The sequence below is a fragment of the Electrophorus electricus genome, chromosome 20 (genome assembly GCF_041902795.1).
Source record: "Electrophorus electricus isolate QZ-2024a chromosome 20, ASM4190279v1, whole genome shotgun sequence".
NCBI classification, from domain to species: domain Eukaryota; kingdom Metazoa; phylum Chordata; class Actinopteri; order Gymnotiformes; family Gymnotidae; genus Electrophorus; species Electrophorus electricus.
In genome coordinates this window covers 4775346-4790412 of record NC_137516.1, presented here as the reverse complement: position 1 = coordinate 4790412, position 15067 = coordinate 4775346, and positions in this window count along the sequence as shown.

Below are 15067 nucleotides of genomic sequence, written 5' to 3'. Positions count from 1 at the left end.
CATGTATTGGCTGTGTCACTGGTTTTGGGTTACACTCGCAGGACGGACAGGAGGCGTCTCCTGCACTTCCTGCCTTCTCGCTTGTGCCAGCTCTTGTGCGGGACGTTCCCCCTCCCCGAGTGTGGGGATTCAGTGTGTGTTGATGTTGGGGGGGTTGCGTGCCCATCTGTCCCTGTAGCCTCACGTCTCCTCGCCCCGTCTCCGTCGCCCGGCCTTTGTTTAACCCTGGCGTTTAAGGTCTGCTTGTCCGCAGAAACAAATTTGGCAAGGAGAACTGGCAGTGAAGACCTCATGTGGCTAATTTGGTTTTTAGAGAGGAAGCACTTTACAGTGCGCGCCACCATCCGTAAGGGAAAGTCTTGTTTTACAATCGGGAATTTTGTTCTTTTCTAACCTCTGTAACTATTGACCCAACCAGCTGTGGACCACGCAAAGGTGCTTTAGCTGTGTTACGTTCTGTAGTGTTACTTACTCCCGCAAGTATTCAAATTCTCTCGCTCCCATGGAGCTCCTGTTTTGGTGCGATGGTCATTTATCATTTTACTGTTTTTTAAAGCTCTTTGGCAAACATAAAGGCGATCCAGTTACCATAAATTTAAATAGCTTATGTTTTAGTTTGTTGCTGCATCGCAAGGTGTCACCAGTTCGACCACCTCGTTCTCAGTCACCATTTCATGGCTTGGATTCATCCACGCACAGCGAGATGAACCAGCCCTGCACCTAAAAGGGGATTCATTCAGATTCAATGTTTATTGCAACCCTTTTAGTGACTCAGTGTGGTGACAAAGGATGTTCGGTAACAGCCCGGGGTGTGTCCCAGATTACAGTGAGCTCAGAGTCTGTCCCTGCAAGCCTAGCGTGTGCTCTGGAGGTGCTGCTGGCCTTCCGAGAGCCACGCTCCAGTCTGCGCAGCAGATGTCCCTCTAGCCCATCGCATCCCGCTTCCTCCTTGCTCACGTCCCTGATAGCATGGCGACACACGCACACACACACGCACGCACACACACACAGAGTACCGCTGCACCAACAGCCCAACATATGGAAATGCTTGGTTTGATATAGTGTCATTTTACATTGCAGAAATGAGTGCATGTCTGTTTTTTTTCTATGCTTTTTCCCTCTCACTCCCTAACCGGTGGAGTGAGAAATGTGATCCCAGCTAACTACTAGTGTTAAAAATAAAAAACAGACGTGTTATTAAACCATTAACGGCATGTTGGAGGAGGGAGCTTACTTTCTTGCGAGAGTGTAAATCTAAATATAATCACTGCGCATGTTCAGTGTATGTACATGTGCATGTTATGCACACGTATGTTGCAGTGTTGTGCACAAGGTTTGCAGACAGACAGGACATTTCATTTCAGACAGCTGTACTCACTTCTATCCGTACAGTGACAAGTATATATATATATTTTTGGCTTCTATGACGAGTGCAGTTGCCTATTCTAGCTCTTGTGTGCCATTAATACGGTGCTATATTCGGCCTATAATCTTCCCTCAGGCCACAAGTCATACTCAGTACTCCAGCCGGCATGCTGACCACTGTCCTACCTCACTGTTATTTCTGTATAGTCGTTGCTTGCAGTTGCCACCCACAGCGAATAGAGCCCTTTCTCTCTACACTCCCCTGTCTGATGCGCCCCCTGTGACGGCGCGAGAAAAAAAAAAAGCCAGAGAATTCTAGGATTTTGACAGGCCTTGGAAAAGGCGCCGTGTGCTGCCGCTCTCAGCTGGACAGGCCAGCGAGCCGAGCGGCCGTGTTGGGGCCGGGGACGCGGCCAGAATGGGAACGTTCTGGAGGGGGGAACCAGAGGAAAGCAGCTGCACACCGTCACTGGTGTGACGGAGGAGCTCAAGTGTGCAGAATAACGGGGCCAGCTGTGATTTCCTGGGGTTTATGGCAAGCTTCTCTACTGTAATACTTGACAAGGTGCTCTCTTAGGTTCAGTGGTAAACACTGTGTGCACTAGGAACAAAGACGGCTCATTGTTTGTTATATGTGCGCGTGTGTCTGTGTGTGTGTCTTTGTGTGTGTGTGTGTGCGTGTGCGTGTGTGCGTGTGTCTGTGCGTGCATGTGTGCGTGTCTGTGTGCGTGCGTGTGTGTGCATGTGTGCGCGCGTGTCTGCGTGTGCGTGTGCGTGCGTGCGTGTGCGTGTGCGCATGTGTGCGTGCGTGCGTGTGTCTGCATGTTTGCGTGCGTGTGTGTGTGCGTGCATGTGTGTGTGTGCGCGTGCGTGTGTCTGTGTGTGTGTGCGTGCATGTGTGTGTGTGCGCGTGCGTGCGTGTGTCTGTGTGTGTGTGCGTGCATTCGTGTGTGTGCATGCGTGTGTGCTTGCATGCGTGCCTGCGCGCGCGCGTGTGTGTGTGTGTAACCACCAGAGCTTCTGTGCAGTGCATGGGGAACAGAAGTAAACAAAATGACTCAGGGGCTACATGAGAAGCAGCCCACAGACTCCACTTATAGGAGCTTCAGGAGTCTGTGCTCATCTTTCTTTTTCATCATTCTTTACTTAATTTCACACACTGCTGAAAGCAGTACTTATGTTTGCAATGCATTTTAGAATTATTTTTTAAAATCAAAATTAAATGTAAATAGTGATGGTTTTAAAAGAATACCTATTAGCTCGTAATGCTTATTATTGAGCTTTATATTCACATCAGGCTTTACCACCATAACTTGATTGTTCCCATACACAGCAACAGTAACAACGACAACAATAATAATGATTAGCAGTATTTCAATTTTTCCAACTGAAATGAGATCTGTGGTATTTCCAGTATGCACTGACTGACTGCTTCTAACTGCCTGGGGTCCAAAATTATTCTTTGTTATTGTACTTAATATCTAATTCTGCACTAAGATTTGAACTTGTTGGTGTAGTTGGTCAGTGGTTTTTCAATAATACACCAACTGACTGATAGCTTTTATTTTCTAAAATGTGATAGCTGAAATAGCTCATTTTATTATCAAATGTTATATAGGGTTTGTTACACTAAATCAGTATGCCCAAATATTCCCTATACAATATAGGATTTGGGAACCTTGGCTGAGTCAGTGTATCTCACAAGCTAGAAAAGTGAACACGACAAACATTTGTAGTACTACAGAGAGACCTCAGTTTCACTAACGGGTATTAAGCAGAGCTGTCTGGGCCTCGGTACCAAAACACTAAGCAGTCTTCTTCATTCGCCAGCCCAGCTACTGAAACCGATCCAGCATGGTTACCGTTTCTTCTGCTGGTTGTTGTTTCCTCTGAGGCTGTGGTTGGACCCAGCTCTCCTAATCTTGCGCCGGTTGAGACCTCAACCGCCTGTCACCTCTGCTGCAACGCTCCACTGCCTGCCCCCGATTGGCTGGAGGCAGATTTATTTCGCCCTGTCACAGCCAATCGCGTGGCAGCGCGGCTCAGGGCTCTGTTTAGTTACAGTGACAAACATGCTGATTAGAGGCGGGACATGATGGATGGACCTGGCCCGGGAGTTTTTATCAGCACATAATGGGCCTGACACTGCACAGACACACATGCACGCACAAACACGCACACACACACACACACACACACACACACACACACACACACACACACACACACACACGCACCACCTCAAGGGTCTTGTGTCTCTCACACACACGCGCACACACAAACGCACGCACACACACACACACACACACGCACTTGTACACGGGAGGTCAGGAGCTAACAAACAAAGTGGCCCTCCCTCCCAACCATGCTGGCCAAATGAAGTGGGCCTGCTTTCAGTCATGCACATGGATACTCCATCATCATCGTCATCCTCACCGCCGCCACAACGCTAAACAGCGCTAAGATTCCCTGTCCTCCTCGCCCCCGTGTACCAGAGAGTGTGATTGAGTTCCATTTCTGGCTCAAATGAAATCACGCGACGATGGGTACCCCACAGGCCTTCCTTGATTATGTCAAACCATACGCAGTGTGCATTCATTTCCAACCGCAGCAGTGGTTTCTGTCTGTGTCGTGTCCAGTGCGTTTGTGCCAATTCGACGGGGGTGCACAGCCTGCGGCGGGTGACAGCTCTCTATGAAGTCATGCTTGAGATTGGTCTGTGAGAAGCGGGCCGTTTCAATCTGCCATGACTCTGCACAGAACCCACCAGAAGCCTGGGCCAGTTAAGGTTGCCCAGGCCACTGTAGGTGGAGTATAAGGTGGTATCTTTGCGCAGTGACCTTGACATTGATTTTCATCATTGCGGCATAAGTGTACACATGTGTATACATTCACTGACATTTGCTTTATGAGGAGTTTATTTGGTAAGGTTGGCTAGCATTTTCAGTTTTAGTGTGGTTAGTGTTTTGTTTCTTTAGTAATTTAGTGTTTTTGACCATGGGTGTTCAGCCTGTTTTTGGACCAAAGTGTGATAAATGTTTATCCCCTAAAATGCCAGTTGTAAGATAATATATATTTTCAAACCAAAGGACTAGATGGAAGATACAAATGAAAGACTTTCTGAGGAAGTCTTTGTTTTGAGTAGTTGGTCTGGCTTAGGAAAGAGTACTGAGGGGCAGTCTCTCATTTGCATTCTTCTAGAAACAGATGCTGGCCAGCATTAATGACTCTAAACTGAAACATTCATAAAGTGTTATTGGATTTTAAATAGCAAGGTTAACAAATGCAACCTTGGAGGTCTGAAGTGCACCTTCCATGCTCCTCTCTTGTCTGCAGTCTCTCTCTCTCTCTCTCTCTCTCTCTCTCTCTCTCTCTCTCTCTCTCTCTCTCTCTCTCTCTCTCTCTCTCCCTCTCCCTCTCCCCATGGCCTCTCCCCTGTGCTGGTCTGTCGGGTTACATCATAGCAAGCAGTGGCTCCAAATTGGATGCAGAGAGTGAGAAGTTCAGTGCTAGCCCGGGGCTGGGAATATTTTTCCATTTATTTAGGAAGAGGGGGAAAGAGACGAGAGGCAAAATGGCGAGAAAAGAAGCATGACATGCAGACAGAGGGGGCGGAACGCATTACAGGTTAAGTAATGAGTAATCAACAATGGCTCCTTCTGTGCAGCCCCCCACTCAATCTCTCGTGCAAGTGGAGCATGGTAGCTTAGCGAGCAGGGTCCGGCGACAGGGCCTTTCCCTATGCGCAGGCACCTCCTGCCGGGGCCGAGGAGCTGGAGTTTAGGCCCCTGTGGAGCTCCGAGATTCAGGGCCATGCGGCACAGGAAGGTGAAAGGGGTGGGAGGGGTGGGAGGGGTGGGGGGGCAGACCCCCTGGATAATCAACTGCACCACTCCCAGGTTGCTCCCCGTTTTGACTTTTGGCGGATTCGCGTTTCCAGTATCAGTTGTCTTCTCTTCTTAATCACTGGGGGAAAAAAAAGTGTTTTAGGTCTTCGGATACTTTTACTCATGTGTTCTCTGCATTAACTCATACACAAGTGCAGAATTGCACGTCCAGTGTAATTTTTTTTAATGCATTCTATGCTGAATTTGTCACCACATACATGCCCCCCCCCCCCATATATGTGTGTGTGTGTGTGTGTGTGTGTGTGTGTGTGTGTGTGTGTGTGTTTGTGTGTGTGTGCACGCGCGCATGTGGCCATGCAGGGGAGTACATGGTGAAAGCATGGTGAAAGATTGGGTCCAATGACCAAGATGTGTGTGTGTGTGTGTGTGTGTGTCTTTGTGTGTCTGTCTGTCTTTGTATATGTACATGTGTGAGTGTGCATGCATGCATGTGCGTCTGTGTGTGATCTCCAGACCAGGCACTATGTAAAGCCTCAGGGACTCTCCCGCATCTCCTATTACGTTTCTCACACACTCAAATGCTCACATGCTCACACACACTCTTAAAGCACTTACGGTTCTAATCACCTGATCATTCACAGTATTAACACCACCGCTCGCTATCGGTCACAGTCACGTCCAATCGCATTTGAGCTCCCTGCTCCTATTCTGCGCGGCGACGATTGTGATTTTCAGCGCTCTTTGTTCTCACACTCAAATTAATGTCAGTGTAGCGGATGGGACTTTTGTAAATGATTTCATCATGGCCTGGTGCTCTTAAAGTTCTACAACTCTAATCTAGAAAAGGAGAACGTGCTAAGCCGCCATGAAATAGAGGCTGGAGTTTGGGCCCAGGCCCAGTTTGTTTTGACACTCTGCCAAACCTTCTGCAAGCATCAAAATGAACCCGCCATGCTACTTGAATGTATCTTAAGCTAATGCTAGGTAAAAACCACTGCTTTTGAACTCTGAGTTTAACACCTCCCAGCATTTATAGCGTTAGGAAGGCATTTCCGCTGAGCTGTCGCAGAGTCCAGAGACGTCTTCGCCACCACTGTCAGTTAACCCTGATTTGGAGTTCTGGCACTTTGCTCGATTCCCATTGACCTGAGGTGTCCACATCTCACTGGGTTGTGCTGCTGACGTCTGGACTGATGAATTGAGCCGAAGAGTATGTCTGGGGCTGGAGATGGTGGTGACGTTGGCTGGAGATGGTGGTGCGGGCAGTGGTCTCTGGGAAGGGTGGTGCTGGTGGCGTTGGGGATGCTGGTGGCTGAAGCAGTGGTGGTGGTGCTGGTGGCAGTAGTGGGCGGTGGGGGTGGCTGAGATGGGTGTGGAGTTTGGGGGTGGGGGTGGTGGTGGCCGGCATGGTGGTGGAGGCGGTGGGCTTGAGGTTGTTAGTCGACATTAGCCAGATGGACGCCCCTTAAAAACTGGTAATGCTGGCAATAAAATCTGCAGATAAAGGGCATTTGATGAGCAGGCTTGTGCTCTGTCGTCCACGCCGCCTCATCTCCCAGTTAAAGGCTATGCCGCCCCCTCCTTAATGGCGCCTGCCTTTGTAATATCGCACCAGCCACCACAGAGCTGAGGTTTTTCAAGGCTGCCTGAGTGAGAGAACAGAACTGTTAAAAGTATTCTAGCAATATAAATCCCATAAAAGATGTGCCAAATTTGATTATACAGAACTCTTGTGAAAAAAGAATGGGGAATTTGGAATTCAGTTGTGTAGTGTGATTGTGCAGCTGTCAGTTGATAGATGCATAATGTTCAAAGTTGTGTGTGGTTTTAGGTGGAACTGACATTTGTCTTCAATCATGTTGTCCCCAGTAGGTAATGTGTAAATTGAAGTGTATAGAAGTACAGGGCTGTATACAGCGATCTATAATATCTGGACAAATGTATGTTTGTACAGTTAATTCAATAAGGAGCTTGTTTAAATATTCTATGGTTGCAAATAGTAGTTTAAAAAGAACAAAATGTTGGCATCTTAGCATTTGTTTGTATTTAATGTTCGCTTTTTAGGTATTGCTCTTGTAATGAAGGGGGACTAAGGGCGAGAGGCAATGAATTAATTTAATTAATTAGTTAATTTTATTAATACACAATGCACTGGAATGATTTTGTGCAGGCTATTCCATATGTCTCATATTGAGGATGTCAGAGAAATACTTTAAAAACCTGACGTCTTAATTGGACCATTATTGAAAATTATGCAGTTATGTATTCACACAACTTCTTTTCTACACATTGTGTGAGAAAAATCCGTGGCAATTTTACCTGCTGTGTTCCGTTCCTTTGGGTCTAATTCTTGACCTCTGCGACCCACTTCCTCTCGCCTTGCGTGAAGTTAACGTACCCGTAATGACTGCGCACGGCCGGGATCCGGACAGCTCGCCTTGTCATGGGACGGGACTCAATTAGTCCTTCATTAGCCTCACGCTGCATTTTTTCTTCTGTGAGTGTGATTGCAGAACAAAATTGCTTTCTTATGCGCCATTTTCATTTCTACTGGCTCGCGGAAATGCATCTGATTTGGTGTCAAGGTTCAGCGAGAACGCAGCGTGCTCTTTTGCTGAAAAATCTCGGATGGGTGCCAGAACACTCAGGGTGGTTTCGTTGGACTAAAGACCCGAGATTCTAATCTGCGCCGAGCTCTTTGTGTAGCGCAAAGATGCACAAGCGGGCCAGACCCGTCCAGTGCTGACAACAGTACAAAATATACCTGCACACCCGATGAAAATTTGTGACCTCTCCAGTAAAATCAGTATGTTAGTATGTCTAACACTGTAACAAGCAGCATTATTATTAACCACAAAGTCGTCCTGCTCCTAAGAAAATTCCAGGCCGTTTTATCAACACGAGGCCCTTCCCACCTTCGTCTGTGTCGTTTCTGTTTCGGCATCGTGAAAAGACCACATTAGTGGCCCACTCCTTCAGCGCCAGGGTATTCATTGAGTCTCTCCCCATTTCATTTTCACGCCTATCAGCGTGACTGCAAGAGCTATTGCTTGGGCAGTGCGAGTGTGTGTGCAGCGCGGTCAGCGCCGCTGGCCATGTTTCTCTCAGGGTGAGGGGCTCCTTTTCATTCCCCCTGCTCTCTCCCTCTCACTGTTTTGATTTCTACTTAAAGTTTGATGTCCATGCCCTCCCTCTGGGGCACTATTAGCTCATATGCTAATGGGGCCATGCATATTCTATTAGTGCTGTCAGTGCAGGATGAGAGACATATGTGGATAAGGGCCAGTTTGGAGGCAGTAAGCCCAGTGAGGGGATTCCAAGCGCTCCTGCACTATCAGTCATCTTCTTGCCTGACTCGTGGGCCTCTCTTCCAGCCGGAACAGTCTCTTCATTTAATCAAAGTCTTCGTTTACCGCTGCCGCACTCTCGGCTGGCAGGACGCGTAGTGCAGAAGCCATAGAACAGCTGGCAGACCAACAAATGCACCAAAGCCTGCTGCAGATACGTTGTCCATGCAGATTAAATGTAAGGTGCCATCTGGAAAGAAAGGTAAGGTTTGCTCAAATAATATGCGGCACTGACAGACGTGTTGTGCCATTGTTTCCCAGGCCTGTACTCAAGTGACCTTCACCCCATAGTCCTTGTGTTAATATTGAACACTTTCTAGTAGGCACAGTTAGAATTATAGAAGTCAAAAATAAGTAACCGGTTCTTGTTTGCTTTTTTTCATTCTAAGGCATTCCAGAATGTTTTGGGTGAAATTGTCTAGAATGTTTTGCGTGAAATATTATTCTATAGAATCACATTATTACTTGCACTTTTGAGGAATGAACATTACCAATGTTAAATGTGAGCCGCAATTTGTTGATGTCATAGAAAGCCTGCTAAAGCTTCCGGCGACCAATCAGAGCGCAGCCTTTTAACCCAGCGTGGCATTTGTTTTAAGACTTTATTTCTTTGGGACAATACTGTTTGGCAACTGTTGCCACATCATTCTTGAAACTTTCAGATTGGCTTGCGAAAGTACATGAGCGATACACATTTGGGAACATATCCCATTATTCCATTTTACCACAAATAAGTAGACTGAACTTGCCCTTACAGGTTGGGTTAGTTCAGCACTGACACCACACAGTGTTATCCATCAAACACAGAGGCATCAGTTGAGCCAGCTAAAACGGGATCATTTCCAAATGTTCCATGCCACTATCCGTTTCCACTTTTCAGCTGGGTCTCTCCCTCCTCTCTGCAGTCAGCCCATAAAGTGGCGCTCAGAATTGGAAAAGGCTGTCGGATAAAACGTGGGCTGCTCATTTGAGAGAGTGAATTAAAACAGCCTGAGCTCAAGTGTCATTGTGAGTGTGCCAGACCATGGTACTTCTCACCCGCTTTGTTAGACTTTATCATTAGTGTGTTTCGGGGCAGCATTCCTGCTAATCAGAGATGCTTTAGAAGTCATATGATGATAGGACTGATTGACTTGGGTGCAAATTTTTGGATAATAATCAAAGGAATGTTTTAGAGTATTAAATCAACTTTTTACTGGATTACTTTTATCTTCTACAATACAATGGCCAACACCAGCATGTAATGAAAATATACTGGAAAATATCCTACTGATAAAACAACCACTGAAATTTCCACTGCAAGGACAGAAAAGGGAAAAAGAAAATATATATTTTTTGTTTATACCTAAAACAGATGAAGTTTTTATAGAAATGTGGAAGCGATTAGTTTAAGGGTCGTCTTTTAGAGTAATTCCCAAATGAAGCTGGCTGGCCCTGTATTTATGAAGCCCATTGCTGTGGGCCCTAATGAGGCAATTAAGCAAAGGGTTGGTCGACTTTGATCTAAATGTGGTGATTTTTATGAAAACATCTCATCATGATAGATACTCATAACTCAGGGACCTTAATTGTGCCTAATTTGTTTGGAATAGGAATGTGCTTTCAATTAGACGCTGCATTCTGCCAGCATGTTTAAAGGACTCTGTCAGGGAAAATTAAGAACTAGTTTGCTTTGGAAGTGGCTGTTTTTTATCACACGGAGGAGTGTCTTGAACAGAAGGCAGAGGATAATTAGACTCTAAACAGAGGACCTGGGAGGAATGAGACACTGCGGGAGAAAGGAAGACAAAGAAGGTAAATGAAAAATGACTGTCTGGTAGTAGCAGTCAAAAGGGCTGGCGGAGGGGTTGGGGTGGGCTGGGGCGTGCTGGGGGTGGGCTGGGGGCAGGGGTTGACTGGCAGTGGTGTGACCGATTGTAAAACGTCCCACCACACTGCACGCATAAGGGTTTGCTGGGTGGGTTAATCTGACGGGGGTTATTTGATGCATCATGGGAACAGCGGGAAATCCAGGATATGGTCCCCATCATGCCATATAGCCATTTCGGACATGCCACAGGATGGTTTGCCACACACACTCAGTTGCTGGTGGGTTTTTTTCTTTCTACATGGCACTGTTTGGGATTCCAACACACGCCTGCTTAGCTGGTGCTAAACATGTTTTAGTAAGTGTTGTACAGGTTGGCTTTGGCATTTTAAAACATCAGTTTACACTTGTCTCGCCTGTCCTTTCAAAACAAGAAAATATAAACCTTTCCATTCCTGTTTTATTAGATCTACGGTATTTGTAACTTCTCTGTCACTTTACTTATAATGTTTATGGAATTTTGTTTATATATGTTATCCTATAAGACTGATAGGACTAATCTGTGCCTGTAGTTCTCAGTGTTACCAACTAAAATGGTCCCATCTTTGACCCCAGTGACCCCCAAGCTGAAGCTCACACATTATGGGTCATACGCTCCTCAGCTCCTCTTAATGTAATAAACAAGATGCTAGAGAGCTTAATCATACTTTATTTCACCTACATCTACACTACGGCAATTCGTTATTCCCAGGATTACCTAAAAGCAAGGTAGAAAGACGTGTTCAGAATGCAGCAGCTGAAGTATTAACACATATGAGAAAGAGAGAGGGAACATATTACACATTATTACACTGGCTGCCTGTTATAGAGCTGTTAGTTGTTTTTTAGAGCTCTTAGTAGGGTAACCCCTTTACATATTTCAGAAAGCCTGACACACTCTGTTACAAATTGTGTCTTAAATTCACTAATTACAGACAAAGTGAACATTCCAAGAATGAAGTTCCAAAAAGCAAGTAACTCAGTCGTCAACTATGCACCAAGACATTAGTCAAGCCCCTACCATTAATAGTTTTTTAAAGCAGCTAGAAATGTATTTATTTAGGTTAGCATTTTATTGGCTCTTAGTGTTAAATATATATGTGTGTGTATGTGTGTGTGTGTGTGTGTGTGTGTGTGTGTGTGTGTGTGTGTGTGTGTGTGTGTGTGTGTGTGTGTGTGTGTGTGTATGTAGGTGTGTTTGAGTGCGTGTGTGTACGTGTTTGCGTGTGTGTGTGTGTGCGTGTTTGCGTGTGTGTGTGTGCGCGTGTTTGCGTGTGTGTGTGTGCGCGTGTTTGCGTGTGTGAGTGTGTGTGTGTGTGTGTGAGTGTGTGTGTGTGTGTGTGTGTGTGAGTGAGTGTGTGTGTGTGTGTATGTGTGTGTTTCTGTGTGTGTGTGTGTATGTGTGCGTGCGTGCGTGTGCGTGTGTGTGTTGTATTTTGTTCTCTATCTTTTGATGCTTTCCTGATTTTTCTATCTTCGCTTAGACTTTGAGCTGCATTTTATGTATGAACGGTGCAACAGAAATACAGATATTGTTGTTATTTATTGTTATTACCATCAATATCATCATTAGATATCTACCAGTAATATGACAATATGACCAGAATGTGTGCATGCGCGTTTATGGCACCTTATGACATATTGTGACATATTTTACATACTAGACTAAAACTGCATGCATAGACAGACCTCTTACAGCACTGAAGCTGATGTCACCTGTCTGTCTTTCTCTGTCACCCTCCTCTCTGTCTGCTTCTGTCATTCACGCCGTCTCTTGAGGTCTTCCACTTCATGCTCCATTAGATGCGTCTCATCCTATCTGCTTGCTGTCTGTATTTTAGAGCTCAGTTGTCTGCGCCCCCCCCCCCCCCCCACACACACACAAACACACCACCACCAAGCAGAGAGGCTCTTAAAGTTTAATGGCTCAAGAGAGATAGTGGTAATTGGATCGAGTCCAATGCCGACATCACTTTTTCCACACTAGCTGACGTGAGAGCTGACACGACACGGGGAATTCCTTTCAGTCAAAATATAAGACATGCGCGTGTCCCTGTATACACCTCCCCTGTGAATGTGGCCATTCCACAGGGAGACATCTCTGTCTTTACACATCTAGCTTGTTCATTTCCATTGGTGAGCCATTGTAACACGTTTTCAGCTTTCTCTTTAGGCCCGCTTCATCTTTACCCCATAACAGGGTCATAGTAATATTTAAATATCACAATAATAAAAGTATTTTCATTTTGAATTTATGAAGAACTTATTCTTCTCCAAGGAGAATGGAGTCCCTCTCATTTGCATTATCATTCAATATTTATTAGCAGGTATGGGGCTGACATACAATACATAATGCGGTGAGTACTATCCCTAATACTGGGCAATTCCTTGGTCCATACTCCCTGCTAGAACATTGGTTGGGTAAGCAATGACAATTTCCAGGTCTTTGGCAGTTGGAGGCAAAAAATGCTTCATATTCTTTTAAAAAATTGATCTTTTAAAAAGTACAATGAAACCTACATAAAGTTAGGTGGTCAGTTTCATTTGTGTATAAAGACCACCATGTTTGACCAATGTCTAATTCATTGTGCATTATGTAATGGCTCATTATACATTCATGATAACATCATGAGTTATATTTTAAACAACACATATCATGCAATATTTCATGCACCTTGAAAGATTAAATTAATAATGCATTTTTAAAAATTGAGATTTAAATACTTCAACACCTCTTGCCAACATTTGGTTGGTAAAGCAGGGCTTTTTTTTTGTTGGTTTTTAATTAAAAATTCTTTTTTCTTTTCTTTTTTTTTTTTTTTGGGAAAACTGGGATTAATAAACTCCGACACAATAATATTGCAAAGGAAAGCGCGCATTAATATCTCTTCCTTGGAATCTAGGCACCCCAAAGCTATTAAGCCGTTTCTGGTCTCCTTTTTCGCTTTGTTCTTGGGAAATCATGCCAAAAGACTTAATTAGCCTGAATAATAGCCAAGCATGTGCAGCCTGTAATCCCCTGCACTGAAGGCGCGTGTTAATGGTTTCCTTGTCATTCACCAAAGTTATAAGAAAACATGTTTCCTTTCAGCCTTCTGAAACCTGGTCCCTGTGTGCTTCCTGGGCTCCCTGCCTCACGTCTCCCCCTCGCCCTTATCCTTTCTTTTTTTTTTTTTGCCTTCTCTTTCTTCTCCCCTCACCACCTCTGCTGTGCTCTCTCTCTCTCTCTCTCTCTCTCTCTCTCTCTCCCTCTCTCTCTCTCTCTCTCTCTCTCTCTCGCTCTCTCTCTCTCCCCCTCTTAACCTCCCAGCCTGGGGTTCTGATTCAGCTGAGGGGAATTATGATGAATCTAGTCTGGCTGGCACTGTGTCCTCCTTCCCCTTCTCAAATGAGAGAACAAATTACTCACTTCCTTTCTTCGTACTAAGTACAGTTTTTCCTCTTTTTCAGGCAGCGTGCATGACCTTCTTGTTTGTACAAGTGCCAAAAGACTTAAAGATATTCATGAACATTTGACTGTGACTCTCTGTCCCCCTCCAAACCCAGCAGCCAAAACATGCATTTACCTCACACAAAAAAACCAACAGTATTTCTTACAATTTTGTATGCAGTAGAGATTGAGTATTCATAAGCCATTTATCCATAATGTATTATGTGGTTTTAAGGCATCCTAAGGTGTTGTGAATGTGCATAACCTCTTTAATGTTAGCAAGGTTTTAAATGTGGTTGCCAGTAATTGTGTTTTGGCTGTTAATGTGTTTAGAAAAAGAACTATTGAAACCTTATAAATGTTTCTCACATAATAAATTGTTTTTAGATTATTGGTACTTATTTTGATGCTCAGTTGTGATCATTGACCAAATACAATCAGTCCACTCTCTTCCAAGCGATTCAGACCTTCAAGGTTTTTAGAACTCTTAAAATCATTAGAGCATAAACAAAAGAAAAAAAATTGTAATATATTTTAGAATATAATTAGACTTTAAGACTTTATTGCAATAGTATAAAATAGAAAGAAATTCCTCCTGCAAAGTGAAACCATCACACGCTGCAAACCAACCTTTTGCAGTTCAAGGCTATGATGGATGCAGTCTGCAGTCTAGTACACTGAGAGCATGAGGCTTTTCAGGCCATTAGGCCCTGTCCTTTAATCCAGCTTGTTGCATTTTTACCTCCTCCATTTACCACCATCTCATAAATAATGCTCTGTTCTCCCACAGAATAAGTGTTCAGAGCATCTTTTTGGCCATTCATTTCTTGTCAAATCTTTTAAAATAAGGAACAAAACATTAACAGTGGCTGATCAACTCAGAAGCTAGCTGACTTGACTTAAATGCTAATGTACAGTACCTGTCAAACGTTTGGACATGCGTGACTGAATGTTTGTTTTTAATAGCAAATAAAGGCATTTTATTCTAATGGATTATGCTTAAGTTTGTTTCCAAGACAAATATAATATGGGAACGGTCCACATATGAATTCATATTCAACACGCACACTCACACTCACACACACACACACACACACACACACACACACACACACACAATTTTAAATGCACTCTCAGCAAATCGTTTCCTTGAGAACTTGAGTTCCTCACCTTACAAGTGCTCTGCAAATGCGAGAATGTCTTCAAGACTGATGGAAAAGCGTCATAGGTG